The 10,333-nt window shown below is 38.1% G+C and overlaps 1 non-coding gene across 1 annotated transcript; it reads left to right on the plus strand.

Moving 5' to 3' along the window:
- Window positions 1-9,263: 9,263 nt before the first annotated feature.
- LOC149001798 (small nucleolar RNA R71) lies at window positions 9,264-9,370 on the plus strand. The gene has a single exon (XR_016170547.1). It is a non-coding gene; the product is annotated as a small nucleolar RNA R71 (small nucleolar RNA).
- The last annotated feature ends 963 nt before the right edge of the window (window positions 9,371-10,333 follow it).

Consider the following 10,333-nt stretch of genomic DNA (forward strand, 5'->3'; position numbering starts at 1 on the left):
GTCTAGTGATATCTTCAAGACAGCTTTCCGAACGCGGTATGGTCACTACGAGTTTAGAGTCATGCCCTTCGGATTGACCAATGCTCCTGCAGTGTTCATGGACCTCATGAACCGAGTATTTCATGATGTGCTTGATAAGTTTGTGATTGTTTTCATTGATGACATCTTGATCTATTCGAAGAGCGAAGAAGAGCATGCGAGTCATCTAAGTTTCACTTTGCAAAGGTTGCGAGAAAAGAAGTTGTTCGCTAAGTTTAGCAAGTGTGATTTCTGGCTTAAGAGAGTGGTATTCCTTGGTCATGTAGTTTCAGCCGAAGGTATTCGTGTCGATCCTGAAAAGGTCCAAGCTGTGGCTGATTGGGAAAGACCGAAGTCAGTAACGGAAATAAGAAGTTTTCTTGGATTGGCGGGTTACTACCGAAGGTTTATTGAGAACTTTTCTTGGTTGGCTGCTCCTATGACTAAGTTGACCAGGAAAGAAGAAAAGTTTGTTTGGTCTGACGCCTGTGAGAAGAATTTCCAAGAGTTGAAAGATAGATTAACAAGTGCCCCGGTTTTGACTATACCTGATAGTTCTGGTGGTATGACAGTTTATACCGATGCGTCAAAGATTGGTTTGGGTTGTGTACTGATGCAACATGGCAAGGTCGTAGCCTATGCTTCTCGGCAATTGAAAGATTATGAGCGGAATTACCCCACTCACGATCTAGAACTTGCCGCCGTTGTCTTTGCTTTGAAGATTTGGAGACATTACCTCTACGGTGAGAAGATTGCCATTTTCACGGATCATAAGAGTTTGAAATACTTCTTTACCCAAAAGGAGTTGAACATGAGACAAAGGAGATGGTTGGAACTAGTCTCCGATTATGATTGTGATATTCAAGTATCACCCTGGGAAAGCAAACGTTGTTGCTGATGCTCTTAGTAGGAAGAACCAGAAGAAGACTTTGGATTTGAATGCGTTGAGTTTACCATTGTGGTCTTCTATTGAGCGTTTTGATTTGGAAATCGTCCCTGAGAATTCTGATTTTATTCTTTTCGCCATGACGGCAAGATCTGGTCTTAGAGATAAGATTGTTGCTCTGCAGAGTTCTGATCAAGAGTTTTTGGTCAAAGTTGAGAAGATTTCTTCGAATCCTGAGTCAGACCCCGACTTTGGTATATCCATGGATGGTGCTTTGTTGTTTAGAGGAAGACTGTGCGTGCACGCAAATGAAGAAGTTAAGAAAGAAATATTGAAGGAAGCACACCGGTCGGTCTTTACTATACACCCGGGAAGCACCAAGATGTACAAGGACTTGAAGGAATATTTTTGGTGGATTGGTCTGAAGGCTGATGTTGATGATTTTGTTGCCAAGTGTGAGACTTGCCAACGTGTGAAAGCCGTTCGACAACCTCCATCTGGATTACTTCAGCCTCTTCCTATTCCTAGTTGGAAGTGGGAGGATATCTCCATGGACTTTGTGACTAGCTTGCCTCGGACAAGTAAAGGCAATGACACTGTGTGGGTGATTGTTGATAGGTTGACCAAATCAGCCCACTTCATTCCTATGAAGATCACTCATACTCTAGATAAGCTAGCAAGGCTTTATGTGGATAATGTGGTTCGTCTGCATGGTGTGCCATTGAGTATTGTTTCGGATCGTGATCCTAGGTTCACCTCAAGGTTTTGGAATAGTTTGCGAGAAGGCCTTGGGAACCCAATTGAACTTGAGTACAGCTCATCATCCACAGTTTGATGGACAATCTGAGCGGACAATTCAGACATTGGAAGACATGCTCAGCTCTTGTGTGGTGGATATGGGTGGTAATTGGGATGAACACCTAGCTTTGGTTGAGTTTGCCTACAACAACAGTTTTCAAACAACAATAGGCATGGCTCCATTCAAGGCTTTGTATGGCAGTACTTGTAGGACACCTTTGTACTGGACTGAGACAGGTGAAAGAAAAGTCTTAGGTCCTGAAATGATTGAAGCTACGAGTGCTATGGTAGATATGATAAGAAAAAGGATTAAGTCTGCTCAGTCAAGACAGAAATCTTATGCTGATAAGAGAAGGACCGATTTGGAATTTCAAGTTGGAGAGAAAGTTTTTCTGAAAGTTTCACCAATGAAGGGTGTGATGAGATTCAATGTTAAGGGAAAGCTTAGCCCTCGTTACATTGGACCTTTCGAGATTTTGGAAAAAGTTGGACCTGTTGCGTATCGATTAGCATTACCTCCCCCTCTTGCTGGTGTTCACAATGTGTTTCATATTTCGATGCTCCGAAAATACATAGAGAATCCGGAACACATTTTGTAGCAAGCACCTGAAGGACTTAGTGCTGATTTGACCTACGATGAAGAACCGGCCGAAATCTTGGATAGGAAGGACAAGCAGCTGCGGAATCGCACCATCCCTTTGGTGAAGATTCGGTGGAAGAACCATACCCCTAAAGAAGCTTCTTGGGAGAAGGAAGAAGACATGAAGGAGAAGTTTCCTTACCTCTTTGGAAGCACAGGTACGCTTTCAATTTCGAGGACGAAATTTCTTTAAGGGGGGAGAATGTGAAACCCAACCCTAACCTTGACCCGGAAACCTTGTTATTTGTAGGTCCGATGACCCGGAGTAAAGTAAGAAGTCAGCTTTGGGCCATCCCAGTGGAGGACTTGGTGTCTGGCTTTGAATCCATGAAAGTTGATGATGAAGTTCTATTTATGGAAACTGAATCTTGATGAAGATCGGATTAGTTGATGGACTTGGAGTGCTCTCTATCTTGGTTTGAAGGCATTTCTACCAATTAGGTAAGTCACTTGACTTGTGTGCAAAACCCCTTTAGGATTGGATTTGATCTGGGCCTTCAATTCCCTGTTTTGGACTTCTTTGTCGCATTGGTCAACCGATTGGTCGATCGGGCCAGTCGACCAATCCACTCGACCAATGAGTGCTTGTCTTTGGCAATTAGGTTTTTCTTGCTCTATTTAAGTCCAATCTCGAGTCTACTTCGTATTTGCTGCCTCCAAACTCTCTGGAACGAACCAAAGACCTCTGCAAGTCATCTCCCTTGCATCCTTGGTGTTTTCTTGACGGATCTTCGTCGAAACTCTTCCTTTTGCATCAAAAGGTATGTCTACTCTCTCTTCTTCTCCTCCATCTTTGTTTTTCTTTCCTTTTTGAGTTGCGACAGTAGAAGAGATGCTGCATTCTCTGTTGCAAACATCTCTGAACATGTTCTCATGATCATCCTAAGGATTTGAGGCTAGAACAATGATCTTAACCATGATCATTGCAAGCTTTTGAAGGAATCATGATCAAACCATGATCTAATCTTGTTAGACTTCTGATTTGAATTCTGATCTCTTTGGATCTTCTATATTGACCATGTTAGTAGTTAATTACTGTGTTTTCTTTCCATGATCCATGATCTATCAATCTCTAATTGTTCTCTTCTACCATACTATGTGTTCTTCATGAAGCATGGTAGTTACATATATGGTAGGTTTTATTTCCTTATTTAGATTTATGCTTCTAAGCCTTTTTCCTTGAAGATCTAAGTATGTTTTCATGATACCTTTACCTGAAGCAATGATCCATCCTCCTATTGTTCTTGTCTTTGATTTCTATTTCGAATTCATCAAGATCCATGGTTGATCTAATTATGGTAACTTTTTGTTTCCTAATTTGGATCTTGATGTCTTGATTTGATTGGTGTTTTGAGGTCCCCTATATGTTAGAATACTACTGATGTAGTTTACCCCTTGATTAGTGATGAGCACATTTATGTGTGAAATCTTAAGGCATAAAGCATGCATTTTATACACTTAGAGTGGAGTTATCTTGGGTTTTATGTTGTTTTTGCAGATTTTAGGACTTTTCAAGATTTAAGCAAATATTTGGAGTTTTGGGCTTGAATCATGCTATTTTACACGTCAAGAAGTCCATTCAAATTCTCAAATGCGAAAATGGGCCTGATCTGGAGCATGATGGGATATGTGATTATGGGCCAACTCCGAAATATTGAAGAGATAAAGACGGCAAATTTGATCTACGGCTGAGATTTTAAATAAAAAACAGAGATATTATTGAGAGAGTCCAAATGGAAAAGAGTCCTTGCATACCTCAATATCTTATCTCTTATCTTGGATTTAATTAAAGAAAGAAAAAGAGGAAAAAGAATTATATTCAAAAAGAAAAAGAGGAAAAATCCCGTTTTTGAATGCCTCTGTCCAGTTTCGATCAAACCCTTCATCGAATGGTCATCCGATGTCCGATCATGCTGATTTTTGGAGGAGAGCTTCAAGACTACTTAAACCTCAAATCCAACGGTGGAATTATGCATCTGATTTCTCTAAGTCGGCGCGATCACTACATCAAAACCCTAATTGGTTGAGTCAGATAGAAACCTTGAGTTTTATTCAAATTGAGCCGTGCTTCATATCTCATGTGAACTCTATAAAAGGAGATCATATTCCATCAAAGGAGGACATGTTCTAGAGCTTAGTAGAAGCATTCTTTCTTCTTTCTTCAGTTTATTAAGGTTTTCTCTAGTTTTCTTTGCTTGCATTAGTGAGATTTAAATTTCTAGATTCAATGTTTAAGTTTAATCTTTTTATGTAATGCAATTCAAGTTCAAGCTTCAAGTTCGAGTTTCAATTTTTTTAGATTCGTTTTTCTCTGGGTCTAGCAATTGCAGATTTAGATCATTCTAGATCTAGATCTGGTTGTTAGACCCAGAGAAAAACGAATCTAAAAAAATTGAAACTCGAACTTGAAGCTTGAACTTGAATTGCATTACATAAAAAGATTAAACTTAAACATTGAATCTAGAAATTTAAATCTCACTAATGTAAGCAAAGAAAACTAGAGAAAACCTTAATAAACTGAAGAGAGAAGAAAGAATGCTTCTACTAAGCTCTAGAACATGTCCTCCTTTGATGGAATATGATCTCCTTTTATAGAGTTTACATGAGATATGAAGCACGGCTGAATTTGAATAAAACTCGGGGTTTCTATCTGACTCAGCCAATTAGGGTTTTGATGTAGTGATCGCGCTGACTTAGAGAAATCAGATGCATAATTCCACCGTTGGATTTGAGGTTTAAGTAGTCGTGAAGCTCTCCTCCAAAAATCAGCACGATCGGACATCGGATGACCATTCGATGAAGGGTTTGATCGAAACTGGACAGAGGCATTCAAAAACGGGATTTTTCCTCTTTTTCTTTTTGAATATAATTCTTTTTCCTCTTTTTCTTTCTTTAATTAAATCCAAGATAAGAGATAAGATATTGAGGTATGCAAGGACTCTTTTCCATTTGGACTCTCTCAATAATATCTCTGTTTTTTATTTAAAATCTCAGCCGTAGATCAAATTTGCCGTCTTTATCTCTTCAATATTTCGGAGTTGGCCCATAATCACATATCCCATCATGCTCCAGATCAGGCCCATTTTCGCATTTGAGAATTTGAATGGACTTCTTGACGTGTAAAATAGCATGATTCAAGCCCAAAACTCCAAATATTTGCTTAAATCTTGAAAAGTCCTAAAATCTGCAAAAACAACATAAAACCCAAGATAACTCCACTCTAAGTGTATAAAATGCATGCTTTATGCCCTAAGATTTCACACATAAATGTGCTCATCAGATTCCCCCACACTTAGACTAAGCTTGTCCTCAAGCAAAAATTAAAGAAAAATACAAATGTAGGTAAGAAACTAGTGCAACAAAATAAATCCTAACTCACTTTCGTAGGAATCACGGTTACACTTAGCATGTGCAACAGGCCTTTAAACCACTAGGTTACCCCTAGAGGACGAGTTTTGTCTCGTGGATGTTTGCAGTGAATGTACATCCAAAATTCCAATTTTAGCTCAAAATAAAACATTGCAAATTCCAACTCTAACAATTGGTAAGTACTCATACAGGATCAATAGCTATGACAATTTTTCTCACCATTGATTTAAGATCCCCCACACTTGAACTTTATTACCTCATATTGATTCTTGAGACTTAGCATATATCTCAATCAAAGACTCACCTTATATCTTTCAAGTACACCTCTCCTTTAAGCAAAACCACTCATAAAGTAAGGGGACCAAGGACTAAGGTTTTGAAGTATTTTTGACCAAACAATTTTACCAAGGCATTGATGACACTTGTATTTATTTCCCTTTTTTTTTTTTTTTTTTTTTTTTTCTTTTGAGTAGTGAACTCTACATTACTCCACTACGGTTGGCTTGAATAACATGGTGGAGCAGACACCAGAAACCCAAGTTACTTTGTAGCTTTGCTTTGCATATGCCCACATAGACAGTGATGCGAGAGTTCTTTTCAATAATCTCCTTCCTAAGAGTTTCGATCAAGTCACCTCGATTCCTGAGTCGAAGTGCCCTATCTAGTTCCAAGGAATTCAACTTTTACTTTCTACTCTTTTTTTTTCTTTCTTTCTTTCTTTCTTTTTCTTCTTTTGTCATGCCATACACAAAATTGATCTCAACTTCTAGCCAAAGAAACAAGGACCCACAAAACTCATAGATGGTTCAACGCCTTAAGTTAAGGGCCTTTTATTTTTCTAAGGAAAGTCTCATCTCAACATATATACAAGTTACCTTCCTCTCAACAGGGTTTTTATGTGTTCATGATGGGTACCAAAATCACTCTCATTTCACACATCATAGCAATTGAAAGAATATGTATAATAACCAAAAGTCAAAGTTAAAATCTACAACGCAGCTATACCCCCCCACACTTAAGTAATGCAATGTCCTCAATGCATGTATGCTAAACAAAGAAGATAAATGAGGGGTATACCTTTCAGTCAATATGTGATTATCATGGGAAGCTTTAGTCTTATCTTCAATATCAATGTATGATGGGGAAGGCACTCCAAATAAGAAAAACCGTGAATCGAAAAATCATCTCTAAAGATCTCAAGAAAAACATTCACAATGTTAAAAAAAAATTCTCATCATACGTTGAGGTTCTCTAGAAGGTTTTGCATCTTTCATAAGATGAATATGATATTGTTCAATGGAAGAGCTTAGACCTTTGATATGAGTGACAAACCAACCCAATGCTTCTCTATTATCATTCAACAGTGTGATCAACTCTTCTGCTTTGTCAGAAGTTAAATCAGAGACAACAATGACAGGAAGAGAATTATCTTGTCCCAAGAAAGCATACTGCACATTAGAAGGCAACTCTTTCAATTCTAGCTTGGGGGGTTCAATTATTGAGGGCTTGGGAATGAAGATGGAGATGGATAGAGATTTAATAGGCTCCAAAGGTGTGTGAAAATTTAAGATTTCAGAAAAGAAAGTTTCACTATCATCATCCAATGTATCCATACATTCTTGGAATTCAGAATCAAAATCAATCTCAAAGTTGGTAATCACATCATTAGGAAAATCAAAAGATTCATCAATCATATTGATCTCTTCTTTTATTTGTGTTTGTTTCCCTATCCTGAACATATTAAACTCTACAGTTTGATTTCCAAAAGATAATCGTAAGAGGCCATTTCGACAATTGATTAATGCATTACTGGTAGCCAAAAATGGTCTTCCTAGAATTATTGGGATTTCATCTTTGATTGAAAAAGGTTTAGTATCTAGCACAATGAAATCAACTGGAAATATAAATTCTCCCACTTTCAGTAAAACATCTTCAACCATCCCTTTAGGAATCTTAACTGACCTATCTGCCAACTGAAGAGTAGTTCTAGTTGCTTTCAATTCTCCCAATCCTAGTTGCTTATAAACATGGTAAGGCAAAAGATTCACACTTGCACCAAGATCAAGTAAAGCATGTTCAATGTGTGTATTGCCTATGACACAAGCTATGGTGGGGCTCCCTGGATCCTTATACTTGGCTGCTACAGGTTGAGTAATTATGGAACTAATGTTACCTGCCAAGAACGCCTTTTTGGGAATGCTAGTGATTCTTTTATGAGTGCATAAATCTTTCAACACTTTTGCATAGGCGGGGATCTGGGATATGGCATCCAAAAGAGGGATATTCACTTCTATCTTTTTGAAGACATCAAAAATTTTCTCCATAGTTGCAATCTTCTTCTTATTAACTAGACGACTAGGATAAGGGGCCTTAGGAACATAAGGACTCTCATTTGAAATTTGCTCTTTTCTCATAGTTTCTGATAGTGGTTCACCAAACTTAGGTACTGCTAAAGCAACTAGCTCATCCTCAACTTCTATGGGTTTCTCAGACAAACCCTCATTAAGAGATACTTGAACATTCTCCTCATCACAGTGGTCACTAATCTCTCTCTTTTCATTAATATGTGACTCACCTGTTAAATACCCTTTCCCACTTCTCAATGCAGACACAGAATTAATTGAAGCTAAAGAAGAATGGGAGGATTCAACTTGGTTGACTTGATTTTGTGGTCTTTGTTGAATCTGAATCCTAGGATTTAACTCAGGTTGGCTAGGCATTTTACCTTTTTCTCGCTCAGACAAAGCACTTGCAAGAGTGGAAATTTGTTTTTCCATATTATGCATAGAAGTCATGAAGGTGTCTTTGGAAAGTACTTCCATATTCTTCTCTAAGGAAGAGAGACGAGAAAACTCTGGATTGTTACCTCTGTTGAAACCAGGTGATGATTGATTTTGTGCAATGTGAGGCATATGAGGCACAATAGGTGGATTAATAGGTCTAGCTAAATTGGCATTCTGGAAATTTGGGGCTTGAGGGAACTGGACATTTGGATAATGAGAAAATTGGGCATTTTGCTTTTGAGGGGCACCAAATTGATTTTGTGTGGAATAATTGTTTAATCCATTTTGGTTTTGCCCTTGAGACCATGAAAAGTTAGGATGATTCTTCCACCCGAGATTGTACGTGTTCTTGTACGGGTTTGGAAACATCGCACTGACATTTTCATGTTGGCCTCCAGAATAGCTAGGGCATTCCTCAATTACATGTGTAGGAGACTGACACCATGCACACATAGCAATAGATTTGTCAATAAAATGTGCTTGACTTGGTGGTGCAGCTTTAACAACCAAAGTCTCTAACTTTTTCAAAATGTTATCTATTTGTACTTCCTTATGAACTTGGCTATCAACAAAATATCCCCTACTAGTCCTTTCAGACTCTTGGGTTGACTCCCATTCTCTAGTTCTATCTGCTAGGTCTAAAAGAAAATCCCAAGCTTCGGAATCATCAGTGAATGATGTAAATCCTGTGGGGCACATTGATTCCAAAAGTTGCTTTGTTTGGTAATCGATACCCTCATAAATTATTTGGCATAAATGCCATAATTCTATACCATGGTGAGGGCATTCTTGGAGAAGGCTTTGAAACCTCTCCATTACCTTAGCAAAGGACTCATTGGGTTTCTGACGAAATTGAAGAATATCATTTCTTATTTTGTTCGTCTTAGAGAAAGGAAAGAATTTCTTCAAGAATAGGACAGTAAATTGTTCCCATGTGATAATGCTATCCCTAGGTAAGCTATAAAGCCACTTTTTAGCTTGATCCTTTAATGCAAATGTAATGAATCTTAGTCTTACAGCATCATCAGTAAGTTGTTGTACCTTCATAAGGACACAAACCTCCTCAAACTCCCTAAGGAACAAATATGCATCTTGATCAGGTAACCCATGAAATTGGGGTAACATAGATAGATAATGAGATTTGAGCTCAAAATTATTACCCCTCACTTCAGGTAAACGTATACAAGAAGGTTGTGCAGATCGGGTAGGATAAAATCTATCCCTAAGACTCTTAGGTGGAGGTGGTGGAGGTAGACCTTCCATTGTCAAGGTAGACACTCGGACAATTCTATTTGTAGAATCACGAGTCCAGACACACATGTACTAACTCCCTAATGCAATTAATGGCTCCCTAAGAAAGGAATTTTTTTTTTAAAATTTTTATAAAAATAAATTAACTAAAGAATAAAAGAAAGAAAATAACAAAAACAAAAAGGAAAATAGTGAATTTCCCACCGCAAAGATTGAAACAATGATTCCAAAGCTATAAGGTTGTCGTATAGCTGAGCGCTTATAGGTTTGACAGCAAGGGAATCCATATAGTCTTCAGAGCCACCTACAATCGAATCCTGGGGATTCTGCAATAGAGTGGGGACTACTATACGTTTTTGTTTCTACTCAAGTTAAGAGTAATATCTTTGAATTTTATTTTTTTATTTTTAAATCACTTCGATTTACCTAAGAATTAGAAAAACAAAGTGGACTAATACCTCCCCGGCAACGGCGCCAAAAACTTGTTTGTGAAATTTTAAAAGTAACCGCAAGCACACGGTATCGTGTAGCTAACGGGTCGATCTCAGGGAGATATGCCACTTAGAATTTGAACTTCTTAATAGTAAT

The sequence above is a fragment of the Hakea prostrata genome, chromosome 10 (assembly GCF_041222555.1).
Source record: "Hakea prostrata isolate BN-2017 chromosome 10, UWA_Hpros_2, whole genome shotgun sequence".
Lineage (NCBI taxonomy): Eukaryota > Viridiplantae > Streptophyta > Magnoliopsida > Proteales > Proteaceae > Hakea > Hakea prostrata.